The 15,004-nt window shown below is 42.5% G+C and overlaps 1 long non-coding RNA gene across 1 annotated transcript; it reads left to right on the top strand.

The window, feature by feature from the left end:
* The first annotated feature begins 205 nt into the window (after positions 1–205).
* On the top strand, positions 206–14,092 carry LOC121081656. The gene is made up of 3 exons (XR_005825752.1): positions 206–594; positions 1,083–1,284; positions 13,549–14,092. It is a non-coding gene; the product is annotated as an uncharacterized LOC121081656 (long non-coding RNA).
* The last annotated feature ends 912 nt before the right edge of the window (positions 14,093–15,004 follow it).

Here is a 15,004-nt window from a genome sequence, read left to right as displayed (position 1 = left end):
CCAACCTATGGGTAGGGCCAACCTACCTACACTTCCTCCTCCAGACTAGTTCCAGGATTGTTTAAAACTGTTGAAAATTTTAAATATCCTTGGGATGTTGAGACCTGCATATTGGCGGCCCTGATCTTATTTCTAGGAATGCTGAATGTGGTTCAGACCTTGTTAAGAATTAAGCCACTAACTACAGGTATTCCAACCCCCATGACAGGCACTGTGGCTACTTCAATCACTGCAACAAGCACCATGGCTACTCAAACCCCAGCAACAGGCACTGCAGCTACTTCAGTCCCCACAACAGACACTGCAGCTACTCAAACTCTGGTTATAAGTTCTGCAGTTACTCAGACCCCTGCAACAGGCACTGTGGCTACCCAGATTCCAGCAATGGATGATGCAGAAGACCAACCCATGCCAGTATAAGTTGCCTCTATACAGAAGACCAGCTGGACACAAAAGAAAGCTTCTTTAGTAAAGGAGGATGAAGCAGGGTTATCACAAGAACAGAAGGAAAAGGCAGAACAAGAGCTAACTATTCCATCCTTATTCCTGAATGAGCTGCAGGATATGCAAAAAAAAAAATTAGTCATCATCCAGGTGAGCACCTTACCACCTGGCTGCTTCTGTGCTGAGGTAATGGGGCTAACAATTTGGGTAGGGAAGCCAAGAAGTTGGGATCATTTTCTAGAAAAGGGCACATTGACAAGGCAGTTGGAAAAGGGACCTAAGTCCTCAGCCTCTGGGGGTGACTCCTGTCAAGCATGAAGGAAAGGTATCCCTTCAAGGAGGATATTATATGTTGCCCAGGCAAGTGGACTGCAACAGGGAGAGGCATCCATTACCTCAGGGAATTAGCTATGAAAGAGGTGATTTATTATGATCCAAACAACATGCAGTTACCCACAGATCCAGAAGAAGTCCAATGCACACAACCCATGTGGAGAAAATTTGTATGGAGTGCATCATCATCATATGCCGACTCATTGACAGCAATGAGCTGAACAGACAAAGTGCCACCAATGGTGGATGAAGTGGCTTGCCAACTCTGGGAATACAAAGATAACATCTCTACCTCCCTCTCCTAGGCTGTGGAGAAACTGGTCCAGCAACTCAACAAGGATAGATCCTACTCTCTACCTCTACGAACCCACATCTTGGCTGTATCTCTGCTTGAGAGGGACAATACAGATGGTACACACCACGGAGTGCCCTGTGGTTTTGCCTGCCAGACCATGGAGAGGACAAGAGGAGGTGGGATGGAAAACCGCCTTGACCCTGGAGGCACAGGTATGTGAATTGCAAGGAAAAACAGGCACCTACTGTCCACAGCAAAGAAACTCTCCATTGCATAGCATAGCTGGTATGCTGTGGTAACACGACTGCATCCCTGACTAAAAGAAGTCTTTGTGCAACCAGTGAGGCTTTCTGTTAGAATGATGCCTCCTTCAGCAGGGTAGTGGAGGGAGGCCTCCCCTGGAGGCAGCTTGAACATCAGATTGTGCTGCATTGAGGCTAGTAGTGTGGGTTCTTGGTCCAACATGTCTTGGGTGATTACCCTAATTGCTTGTTACTGGGCCAAAGGAAGGACAGGAAGAGTTTTCTCTTTCCTCCACATCTGAAATAAAGTCTGCTTATAAAAGAAGTCATGTAGGTCTACCTCCAGAGGAGACCTGGTTCTGATTCCAAGTGCACAATGGAACCTCTCTACATTTCTTCCTCGCGCTTTCAACAAGTTCAACAAGTTGTTCTCACTCCAGAGAAAAGAAAGATCTAAGGGACGGTCATTCTTAACATGTCTTGATGGCTGGCTCTGGGCAGCAGCTCACTCAGATTACCGGGTTCTGGCCACTCCATGCTGTCAGGCAGCAACAAGAACAAGACTTACCCAAAAGGGAGGAAGGAAGCCTGGATCTGAGGGTGACAGCAAGGCAGATAAGGGGCAGTGTCCTCACTGGCAAGAACTCAGGACGTCAAATCAGCAAGTGAGAATCAGTTCTGAAGACCCTAAGCAGGGTCAGACACACTTCAGTGGTCATTAGAAAGCCAGCATGATGAGGCAGGTCCAAGGTCAACCCAGAAAGCCAAGCCAACAGTTCAGGTTCCAGATCAGAATGGGGGAGGTATGAAGCCAGGCACAGATATAACGGCAACACAGCTGCACTCATTCAGATTTATCTGTATCCCATGGCCACGATCATGACTAAACCAATGAGTGGATAAATCTAGGGGAAGAGTTTGCTTGAGACACAGGTCCTGGAGTTTGTGGAGGGCTCCAAGTGTGGCTTACTTGTACAAGCATTTCAGAGTGTGCCCATACCGGTGTAAAAATGCCTTCATTCTCCCAGGACCTGCTGAACCTGTAAAAACATAGGTCATTCCTGATGGTCAATACTAACATGGGGGGCTTGGATAGCCCACTTTTTCTTCTAATTCTTTCAAGTGCTCTGTCATGTATGCCTGTCACACCTAGCACTAATACAAAGATTACAAAAGGCAGAGAGCAGTATATGTTCTCACAAGACTCATTCTCATCCTCCTTTTGTCCCATGATAAGAATTTTGCAATCAGTGATCAGTGGTGTTCTCGGCAGGGGTGGAGCTCTTTCCTGTATGCTTGCACTCCTGCAGTATGTGCTGGTGTGGCAAACAGTTTGAGATCTTGATCAAGCCATTTCTTTCCTTAGAAAGCATTTATGGGCTGTGTTTGTTCCACAAATAAAATAACTCCCCCTGGATGCTCTGACTTGATAAGACTGATGCATAAGATTGAAAGTGTCTGCAAGTATTTTGGTTTATAGACCACCTTACACTGCAAAGTGGAAACAGTCAGGATTGCACAATGCAGCCAGCGTATGCCATTAGCTTTGTCCATGAACACTTGGATTGCTGCATCTTCCCTTTTACTGTTAAACTTTACAAGCTTATGCACAGAAGCCAGCATGTGACTGAGGTGTCATATCTGTGGACAGACACAGCTTCCCTCCTGTACCTGCTGAGCTTGTTTTGCTGTGTTGATGGTTATCTGTTGGTCAGAGTAGTCAAGACTGTGTCCATTAGTGATCTCCAGCTCTACTGTCACTTGCAAGGCTACACAAAAGACTCTCTGTGTTTAGACAACACCTCTAGGACAGACCTCTCCCTCTAAAGCTCCCCTCTACAAGAAAAGATACCGTGCTTTCTTCTTTGTGTCTGAGGGTTATCCTCCCAGGTTTCATATACAATTTGATAATTGCACATTTTGGCTGTGCAGCCATTTTTGATAGGGGTTCATTTTGCATAAACCCCATAAACTTCAAATGAACTCCTTACAGCAGAAACATCTTTCAGGAGACTGAACTGTGTTCAGATGGCTCTTCCTTTTGTTTGGTGGGGTTGGATTCTCCCTTGTCAGTTTTTTCATTGCCATTCCCATTGCTATTGTTAATGCTGTTCCTGTGGGATGTGTCAGGTTCAGCTTTGCCAGTGATTGTCTTTGAAGTCTATTGTTGTGACTGCAATTAACTCCCTTTGGCCCCCAGCATAGTCTCCAGGGCAGTCCTAGGGGAGGAATAACCTGTTATGTACTATGTGTAAAATTTTATTTACAAAGAAGGAGTGTCTTTTTAGTGGTGAGGGAAGGAGGGTAGGGCGAGGTCTATAGTTGCTTTGTTAATCTGCAAGAAAACAGTATTCAGTGTTGCTGATTGTAAAAAGGGACTGGTATCATGGGGGACACCTGCTCCAAGGAAACCAGAAATGGAGAGTGAGTTAGGTCTTTGTGAGTTATGTCTTATTTTCTTATTTTCTTTCTATACCATGTGGCCCATGAAATTCATGCAACCTCATGTAACTACTTCACTAGAGGTCTGTGAGCATAACAAAGCTACTGCAGCACATCTAGAAATGTGATGTAACAATAATTCAGAAACTCAGGATTATTTTCCTCCATACCTTTGGAAGGAAAAAGACCAGCTGGACTCAAAAAAGTGCTATAAAATGGAACTAGAAGACCATCTGTTGTGAACACACTGGGTATTACAGTCTGGCACTGCAAATCTCCTTTCAACACATTGGACATCAGAGAAAGAGAAACTTTTTCTAAGTAATTTTTTAGTTGAAAAATTGATAGAGGAGAGTTGTCTGGCAGGTTGGCTGCTAGTTAAACTAGCCTATGTCTTTCTGCCTAATAGCTCAGAACCATGAATTTGAATCCATAGTCAGATCCCGCAGGAAGTCAGCTGGGACACATTTTTTTTTACTGCAGTCTTAGCACTACCAAGTCATCAGACTTAGTCTCTGATTTGACAATAGTTTAGATAATACTGACTCATTTAAACTGGCACTCTTTTCTAGTTCACTCTAGCTGTAGTACTGCTGTTTCTTTATGTCCAGAGCACCCATACCTTTCTGATGTTCTGAAGAAGAAGAAATAATTGATGCACAGTTTTATTGAGGCTGACTATAATGCGATAACCTGCCTCAAGCAAGGAGTAACACAGAGTCACTTTGTCTCATAAGAGCAGGCTGGGTATCAGAATCTCAGGTTGGATCTAACCCCCATGGTAACACATCTGACCTGGCCATTTATGAGCCAGGTACCTTGGCAGGCTAGAATAAAGGGATAGTTCCTTGCACCTGCAGCCCTGTAGCTTCCCACATCTTTCATGGAAGGAAGGAAGTACATTTGCTACCTGTCCCTGCAGCAATCACAATCTGCTCATAAGCAGGGGGGGAGACAGGGTGCTAGGAAGCATGCTTTCCGAGCATGCTTTGAGTGTTGCTTGCATAATGAACTGTCAAGGACCTGGTTGATTCCACTTCGTACCATCAGCTTCTAGTACACTGCTAAAACACATCCTTCAAGTTTACTTTCTTCAGCGTATATCATAATACTACATTATTATGTGTTATGCATTACATTTAGCATATGGCCAAACAAGAAGTTCTTCTAATGAGCTACTCATCATGAAATACCAACACCCAGGTCTTGCATTCATAAGGAAACAATCACTCCAATATCATGACCTAAAAAGCAGCGGGGAGAAGAATTTCACAGTTTCAATATCATAGAAAAGTGAGAGAAGAAAGAAAAGAGTCTTTTCTTTTACAATTTTTTCTCCTATCATAGCCCACGAGCAGAAATTTCATTTCCTCATCACAAGCTAGAAAACTGCATCCTTCATGTTTCCTCATGCAAAGGCAGGAAAGCATGTACATTTAAAAGAAGAAAGTAATGTCAGGAAACTTTGACCACCAAATTCCAAGTAGGACATCATGGCTCTTTACTTTCCTTTGTGTCACATGTAACAACTGATAATTCCTAGCTGCAGTTCTCTTAATGGCTTAAGCACTCCTCTATACAGTCTATCCTCTAAGTTCACTACAATTGTAGTACTGTTGTAGAACATCCTTAAACTTGCTGTCAGCTTCTACCTAACCTGGTAGATGCTGTTTTCACTGCTAGGTAGCTGCCTAACTGTATACCATTTTACTGCTAATGAGCTGTTCAGACTCCATCCTCAAGCACAGTTTCAGAATCAGATTCCAAGAAGGGGCATTTTCTTCACCTCAGCAGCATGCTCTGATCTCAAGCACAGTCAGAAGGAACAAAAGATTTTGTTATTTCTATGTTCTAGCTTTCCCCAGACTTAGAAGACTGAAAGAATGAGTAGTTTGTCAGATCCCTTCCCAGGAATGCAGGCAAGCTGAATTTCGAGCCTTTGCAGTGATTCATTTGGGACAAAGACTTAAAACTGACTGCATGCCCTATCTGTTAAACTGGTAAGCTAGAAATTCTGGGTCTAATATTCCAACATATAAATCCTTCCAGCTAACAGGCAGCTTTTAGCACCACACCCACATTGTGAGTATTGCAACTGAGAAAACTCAGTGTTTTAAATATCCAAGAGCAACTACGGCAGTGCTTTTTTAAAGGACTGTGTTTGAGCAATGTTTTCAAAAGTCATGCATATGTGACTAAACTGCATCTTGCTATGCACTGCATCTGTCCAAACTGCAGTGGGTATCTTCCTGTCAAGGATTCATGATTTGCCCCACATTCTCTCGTAGACCAGATCATTGAGAAGGCTATCCTTCCAGCAAGAAAAGCAAAGGAGGTCAGATATATCTCAGACTTTGGAAATAACAAGCTGTTAGGGAACATGCAGTTTCGGACCATGGATTTACTTGTTAGGAAATTGAGTTGTTCACAAACATTTTCACCCACTGCTGGTCTAAAGCATGAGCTTGCTAGTACAATAGAGATGGTATTCTGCAAGTACTTTCATCAACTGCCTGTTAAAAAAATGAATGTCAATATCTGTGTAAACACTTGACTTTCAGAGGAAGAATACCTGAAAAAAGATACACTCCTCCTTAGGACTGTACTGCTGGCTTGAACTTTTTCTTGTATGTTATGATTTTTTGAGCAGTTTGGTTTAGCTATTCAAGAGATCCAACACGTTGAGCTCAGAATTAAGACACGTGGAGACTTTTAAATGTTGACATTCTCATGTTTTTTTTGATGTGCAGGAACAGATTGTCTTCAGAGGGTCATGACAATTGACAGGCATCTTGGCATTTGTTGTTCAGTTTTGTCTTTCCTGGGTTATGGTACACCACTATCCAAAGTCTTAACTAAAAGACAGAGTCCTTTTGATAGATTCTTCAGGCTGGTGTCATTCCAGAGTATGTCCTTTAAAAACAAAATAAAAGGGAAATTATATATACTGCGTGGATAATAAGAAAGGCAGACATAAAGAGCTCACTGCTGCAAAAGAATTCAGAGTTATTTATAATCCAGTTCCAAACTATTCAAAAATATGTGCTATTTTTTAATGTTAATGACATATCCATATGTAAGCCTAATTTGTAATTATTTTTTCTAAGATATGCACATTTTATCTATGAAAATGTTTCATAGGCTTTTAGAAACCGAAGGAAACACTTTGATCATTTATTCTGGTCTCCTCTGCCCAGGCCAGAGAACTCCCCTTGGTAAGCCATGGGCAGAAGGACTTACTCTGTCCTCCTGCTCAAGTGACGTTCTTTAACTCTGTTACATGTGGTTGCGTTGGGACCCCTTCTACACAACTGGTTTCTCACTAAAATCCTGTTAAAATTTTCTGCATTTCTGAATGTGAAATTATCACATAGAGAGGTGGCCAAGTTTTTTACAGAAAAAAAGTAACAGCCATAGACTTTCATTTACCTGAGGCTTCTGCCACTTCTCATAACAGGCTGGATATAATTCAACAAATAGCTCCTCTGGAGTCACTAGAACTATTTGAAGTAGAAGTTACTAATCAATATGCATATCCTAATAGCCATAATCTAGGCACTGTTTAAATAGTCTATGGCTCTTTATTGATTTGAGGATCTCCTACTCGATATTTCAGACCTCAGATCTTTAAGAAAGTCACAGTCTTGCACAAAACCTGTTATTTAGCAAGGGAACCATAGTGTCATCTAGACAGCTGCGGTCTGTTTATCATTGCTCACCATTACCCCTTCTAGAGATTTTTACAACCCGACCTCTTGCTGGGAAACTTATCTGTACTACAAGAAGTTAAGGAGTAACTATAAAAGCAGTTCAGCTTGCAGTCTAAACCAGGTGGTAGCCTGTACTGAAATGGAGTGGTTAAGTACAGATTGTCTCAACCTGAAAGGCTATTGAGACAAAGAGAGGCAATAAATCTGTAACTATGAGATAATGCACATCTATAATTTTAGGCTGAGGTCTGTAGTACTCTGGATTCCTTGGGACTCCTTGCAGGGATATGTGAACCTCATGAGGTTCAATAAAGACAAGTGCAAGTGGGTCAGGGCAACCCTCAGGGTCAATACAGACTGGGGGATGACAGGGTTGAGAGCAGCCCTGTGGAGAAGGGCTTGGGGGTACTGGCAAGTGAAAAGCTGGACATGAGCTGGCAACGTGTGCTTGCAGCCCAGAAAGCCAACCATATCCTGGGCTATATAAAAAGAAGCATGGCCAGCAGGTTGAGGGAGGTGATGCTGCCCATCTGCTCTGCTCTCATGAGACCCCACCTGGAGTCCTGCATGCAGTTCTGGAGTCCTCAGCACAGGAAAGACATGGACCTGTTGGAGTGGGTCCAAAGGAGGGTCACAAAAGTGGTCAGAGGGATGGAACACCTCACCTATGAGGAAAGGCTGAGACAGTTGGCGTTGTTCAGCCTGGAGTGTCTCCAGGGGGAGACCTTGTGGTGGCCTTTCAATACTTTACATAAGGGGACTTATAAGTAAGATGGGGACAGACTTCCTAATAAGGCCTGTAGCAACACGACAAGTGTTTTTAAACTAAAGGAGGGTAGATTCAGGCTAGATATAAGGAAGAAATTTTTTACGGTGAGGGTGATGAAACACTGGAACAGGTTGCCCAGAGAAGTGGTAGATGCCCCACCCCTGGGAATAATCAAGGTCAGGTTGACAGGACTCTGAGACACCTGATCTATTTGAAGATGTACCTGCTCACTGCAGGGGGGGCGGACTAGAGGACCTTTAAAGGTCCCTTCCCACCCAAAGCATTCTGTGATTCTATGATAAAGCTCTATTACCCTTACTTTTCCTTCCAGCATCAATAATGGGTCAGTAGCTTGCTGTCTGTACAAAATGTTTTGAAATCACTTCAGCACAACATTTGATACCTCTTTTTCATCACTAAGTCTCATTGAAAAAGTTGAGGTAAAGCAGCTTTTCAATTGGGGCATCATTTTGGTGTATCAACCAAAAATTTCACTTATTATTTTCTTCTTGTTCTGTCACTGTTTTCCTCTACAGACTGTTTTTGCACCTGGGCTTCTGCTTTAGTACAAGTCAGGCAGATACCATCTTCCTATACCATGGTAGCTAATGAAGAAACTGCAATGCATAATAAAACATACAGTACAAATAACAAGCTCTACCTGTTGAGGCTCCAGGAAGCTCAAGCACTAGACCGATGACTTCAAGCAGCAACACAGAGGTGTTCCCCAAAATTCAGACTTTGACCAAAACATCTCCTCATTTTTGCATGAATTGACACAGAAACTATTCAATTTTCTAATTGGATCAGATTATCTAATTGCAGCAAACCCCAGCACCGGTAGCTAACTTGTCTACACTGGAAACTTGTGTTTCATCTTGCTCTGAATAGATCTTGTTGGTCTGCTCACCACTTGCGGAGTAAGTAGCTATATAGCTTGAGTGAGGGCCATCACTACTTTTGTCCAAAACACGAAAGGAGAAGAAGGTACCCTGGCAGTTATTACATCTTGTTCAGCGAGTTAAACTTGCATGGAAATGAGTGTGGTATTACAGACCCTAGACTGCAGGTAGCAAACTAGCCTGAATGAGGCTGATTAGAAACATCTGTTTGAAGATACCACCTTCTGGCAATGAACAGGACAGAAGAAGCAAAGAAGGGACATAGAATTTGAATGGGGTTTGGTAGTTGTTTGCCTGATCGCGGTGCTGGATTTCCTTTTGTGCTCAGATGCTTTTGTTCAGAATTTCTCTTGTTACAAGAAAAAAGCTGGATAGTATGTGGCACAATATCCATGATGGTTCATACTGATACTGAGGACAGACCTGCAAGCTATACAGTCTTTTACTGAAAACAGGAAATACTATGAGTCACTTTGGAATGAGAGATATATGTTGTTTAAACCACCCATATTCTGGTACAAAACATGCAGTACGATTCCTATTTTAGTGTGGATATCATTGAAAAGGATAAGCCAATTCAATTTTGCAATATTGCTGTGTTTTGACGTGACTGTGCGAAGTGTAAAACATCCAGCAGTGATAAGACCCTAGAGCACACGACTATGCTTCAGCTTTCCTCAAATAATTACCACTTTACATACTGTCTTTTAACACATTCCTTCTGGAAAAATAGAATATTCTCTTAAGAAAATTAAATTTTTGTTCATCCTTCTAGAGTACTGACTATTAAATACTACATACATTCCAGGTGATTATTTTTTCCCTATCTAAAATAATACATTAATTTCTATTACTTTTGCAAAAAACTTTTGTTACAATTATCATGCTCAATCACATACTGCTGTTGTAGACAACCCGGAGCAGCAAGAAGCTAAAACTTTTGTAATTCAGCTTCTGAATGAAAATACCACTGCTTTTAAGTATCAAAATCCTTATTTTCACATTCAGAAAGTCTGCAGTATGGTAATATCCTAGTCTCAAGTGCTAATATTAATGATAAAATCTTCCTATTTCAATTTTTTCCCTATCTTTTCCCTAGGAAAGTGAAATTAGCACTTCAATTTTTTTTTTTTTTTTTTTTTTGTCATCTAGTGGTTTTAGCTTCAAACAGAATATTCAGTTCTGCAATTCATATTTGATATTCCTAAGGTCATTTCCTATATGTGAGGGTGAGATTGCTTATACCATCTGAATGAGTCAAGAAGTCTTTTACCAAAAACTACCATGGGAGCCAGGATGGATTTGCAAGGCCCACCTAAAGACTATTTCATTTAGGTTCATTCATAAGGGTTATTTCATTTTTTAACTATTTTTTTCCAGTTATTCCAGATGGTGGGAGAGACCAGGATTGCTTCAAGACTACCCAAAAATTAAAGTGGAAAAAATGTGAGAGGTTCCTCAGTGCCAGCCATTGCTTTGCACATTCTAGTTGCATTACTCCTGCCTGGGTTGGGAATGTCTGGTAGTGGTGACTTTGATCTGGCAGACTGGAGATTTTGCATAAAAATCCATGTTCATCTGCTCTGCTAGTCCAGTTCCCACAAAAGTTCATGGAAACCCTTTCCTGAGTGCAAGGAAGGAGGTTTCACATGGCTAATTCTCAGCCAATGAGTTTTTAATCTTCACCCTGTATTTATTGTAAATCAGCTGGATTCAATACCCAACTACCCCCAGAATATGGACTACTTGAAATCCCGCCTCAACTTGAACTCATGTAACACTAAGGTTCCTCCTGCATTTAAGATCTTGTTTCTACAAGAGGCAAAGAAAAGAGCTGGGTTGTGGACCTCTCACGTGAGAGCAACAGGCTATGGGTGTTGGCACTGTAATGCAGTTCTGCTGTTAGCACAAGTGAAAGAATCAGATTTGATAGGATACGGCTGCCCAAACCCCCTTGAGGTTCATGGGAATTCATAGGGTTCATGAGTCTTCTTCAAGGGTAGAGATTTTGTCTGTCTTGACCAGTCATTGTACGTTGCTTTATGTTCTGAGTATGCTGTGAGGTGGGGTCTGGGCCTGCTGGGTTCTGTGGCTCTTAGCCACAAAGTGATGTTTAAGCTCCTACACTAGCTTACATTATACAAGTCTAGGGATACTGTGAAAACTAATAATGAAAAACCTCCCTAAAGGCCTACTCTCTGTCACATGTTATGTGACATGTCCGTTAGGAAAGAGAGTTGGTCTGTGAGCAGAAAATTAACATTTCCCCTTCTGTCTTTCGGGAGGACGGAAGGTAACTGTGGTGGCTCAGCCAGCACTGGCAGGGGGAGCACCCGTGCCTGAGGAAGGAAAGGTGTTTAGGCCACAAGCAGACAGAGGGAAAGTTGGGACTTCTCCAAGCACCTTGTAAGCTGCTGTTTCTCCAAGACCAGACCTTTGGCTAATATAGGTGGCCTCACCGACACAGCCTAGGGTCCAAGGAGCTGGTGCCCCCCTGAAGCTCAGCATAATGTATTTCCTGGCTGGGGCCATCTCATACTACTATTATAATGATACTGTTTTCCTCTCAGACTCATATTACCATCCACATCCTTACCTGCAGTCCTCATGCATCACCTGTGAGAAGAAGTTTTTAAAGGCAAAGATTCCATGCAAAACTTTCTTTTAGATCTTGATGAGAAACTTGCACCGTGAAAAGGCATGTGAGATGGGTTATACCCTGCTGTGTTCATGTGACTGCAGAGAAGAGATGTAGATTTTTGCCACTGTCGTGGTTTAAACTCAGACAGCAACTAAGTACCACACAGCTGCTCGCTCACTCCTGTCCTGGTTTCAGCTGGGATGGAGTTAATTTTCTTCTTAGTAGCTACTACAGTGCTGTGTTTTGGCTCTGATGTGAGAACAATGTTGATAACCACACTGATGGTTTTAGTAGTTGCTGGGTGACATTTATACTAAATCAAGGACTTTTTGGTTTCTTGGGCCCTGCCAGCCAGAGGGCTGTAGGGGCAGAAGAGACTGGGAGGGGACACAGCCAGGACAGCTGACCTGAACCAGCCAAAGAGGCATTCCATACCATGGGGCGTCATGTGCGGTATATAAACTTGGAGGGTTACTGGGTGGGGATCATTGCGTGGGGACTGGCTGGGCATCGGTCAGCAGGTGGTGCGCGGTTGTGCTGTGCATCGCTTGGGTTTTTTTTTTTTTGCTTTTCCCTTTTCCTTTGGATTTTACCCTTTTTCCCCACTTTTCCATCCTAATTGTTATTATTATTATTATTGTAATTACTGTTGTTCTTATCTCTTTTTTCTGTTTAGATTATTAAATTGTTCTTATTTCAACCCTCAAGTTTTACATTCCTTTCTGATTCTCCTCTCCACCCCTCCGGGTGGGGGATGCGAGCAAGCAGCTGCGTAGCATTTGGTTGCTGGCTGGGGTTAAACCACAACTTCTCAGCCCCACTAGCGGGATGGGGAGGAGAACTGGGAAAAAAGGTAAAACCTGAGGGTTGAGATAAGAACAATTTACTATTTGAAATAAACCAACACTACTACTACTACCACCACCACCACTACTACAAAGTAGGGAGAAGGGGAGAGGAATAAAATCCAAAGGGAAGGGCAAAAACAGGTTATGCACAATATAATTGTTCACCATCCACTGACAGATGCCCAGTATGGGAAAATTACTTGGGGGGTGGGGAATTAGAGAAAACTGGGACTTCACAGAAGCATACTATTACAGGAAGCTTTTAAGAGTAAAATATAGCTATCACCTTCAAGATGGCTGGTATGCATGGAATCTACTTTACCGTGGCTCCCTAAACAACACACCCTGCCACCTATAGCAGTAATGGAGGATGGAGCGGGGTGGATACCCCACAGCCAGGCTCTGTTGTGCTCCCTGCAGGAGTGGGAACTTGTTGGCACTACACAGCTGACAAGCTGCATAGCAGTTGTCAAACGGAGAATACAAGGGAACATGCCCACTGCTGAGCCAGCTTTTGCAGCAAAATTACTTCCCTCACATGAAATAATCTCATTGTAATACCAATGCACACCTCCATCTTGAAGTTACCAGCCTCCAAGGTACTCACTGTGCATGTGATACCAACCAGTAACAAAAATATGTATGACTAGAGTTACTCAAGCTCCATCTAAATGTAAAGAAAATGAACTTGTCTTGGATTTCAATAAGTCCAAAAGGAGGGAATTGTTGTCTAACCTCCTGAATTACCAAACTCTGATTTAGTGTTTAACTATATGTTAAACAAATCTATGCACAAAGTTTGGGTCAAGCTGACTCTCTAAGGTTGTTATGAATGAAGGGACTTATCGAGGGAGTCAGCATTGGGAAGGATGGGAAACAAAGAATGAATGTTTAAAAGAACACCATTGTCTAAGTTACACAGAAAGAATCCTTCAAGTGAGGAAAGCCCTGGCTGCAAGAGGAGACAGGCTGATAAGCTGCTGCAATCCAGTGACATCAACAGAAAATTAACTGAAAGTAGGACAAGGGTAATTGTGGTAATGGGAGATTGTGACCTCCGACTCAAACAGCTCCCCCAGAAGAGGGCAAAACCCCATTTGGAGAGCATGTGTAGTTAGTAAAAAGCTTCAGTAGTGCTATCTGAGGATGTGTACTAATTTAGGTTAGAAGTGAGAAACTTGTAACCAGTCCTATGTATGATAATGAATAAGCAATGTAGTATGAGGTATAAAAAGTAAACAAGGGAGGGGAGAAGTTAAAGAAGACTCCATCATAACTTCTGGGATCAGTTTATGCACTGAACCTGTCTTGTCCCCCATAGGGATGCCTACTGGTAAGAACTTTATTCTATGACTAACTCATACTAGCTATTTTTAGGTGTATTGCTTTAAGCTTGTTTTGCAGTCAGTGTATTATCACCCACAATCTTTGAACCTTACTCTGTTACAAACCTGTATTTTGTATAATAAAAATCTTCAGCTAAAGTTCATTTTGTGCAAGCCTCTTGTTATAGGGAATTTGACTCAGTGACGCTGTCGGGAGTGTCCCTGCACAGGTTGGTTGAATCACCCTCCGATACGGTGGGCTGTCAGAACGCAGGGAGCGGGCAGGGTGGTCGGGCACAAGGGTCTCGTCTTTCTTGGGAAACTGACAGGTGGATCAAACATAGAGGGTCTGCGGAAACTTCCCGTTTTTAATGTGACACCAAGTTGGTCCCCAGGTGGCAATCAGTCAGCCCCAGCCAACTCCCCCAGTTTATATACTGAGCATGCCATATGGTATGGAATATCCCTTTGGCTTGTTCATGCCAGCTGTCCTGGCTGTGTCCCCTCCCAATCTCCCATGCCCCTTCAGCCTTCTGGCTGCCAGGGCTTAAGAAACTGGAAAGTCCTGGATTTAGAGTAAATATTACTTAGCAACAACTATAAGCATCAGTGTATTATCAACATTATTCTTATACTAAATCCAAAGCACAGAATTATACCAACTACTGAGAAGAAAAAATCACTCTATCCCAGCTGAAACCAGGACAGCCAGAAACAGATGAACACTGCATGTATTTTTGAATATTGAAAAATCTGATGTGTGTCTCATGAGGGCATAGCAAACACTGTTATACTCACAGTGTTGAAAGAAGTGGTAGTCCTAACAAGGGAGCTGAAAGTAATCTGACTTCAAGACATATCAGACCGAGAAACCCTGCCATGTTTCTTCCCATTGTTGTCCTTTAAAAATTGATGGTGTGAATTCTGTAGCTACTCTGACAGGAGATTCACAGAAGAGCAATGAAGGCACCAGATGTGTGTGTCTCTGTGACAGAAAATATATTCACTGCTTGACATTTAATGATGGCAGCTGCCAACATTGCCTCATGGCCA

This window comes from Falco naumanni, chromosome Z (assembly GCF_017639655.2).
Source record: "Falco naumanni isolate bFalNau1 chromosome Z, bFalNau1.pat, whole genome shotgun sequence".
NCBI lineage: Eukaryota > Metazoa > Chordata > Aves > Falconiformes > Falconidae > Falco > Falco naumanni.
Note: the sequence above shows the minus strand (reverse complement) of the source record. Positions and strands in the feature narration are given on the sequence as shown.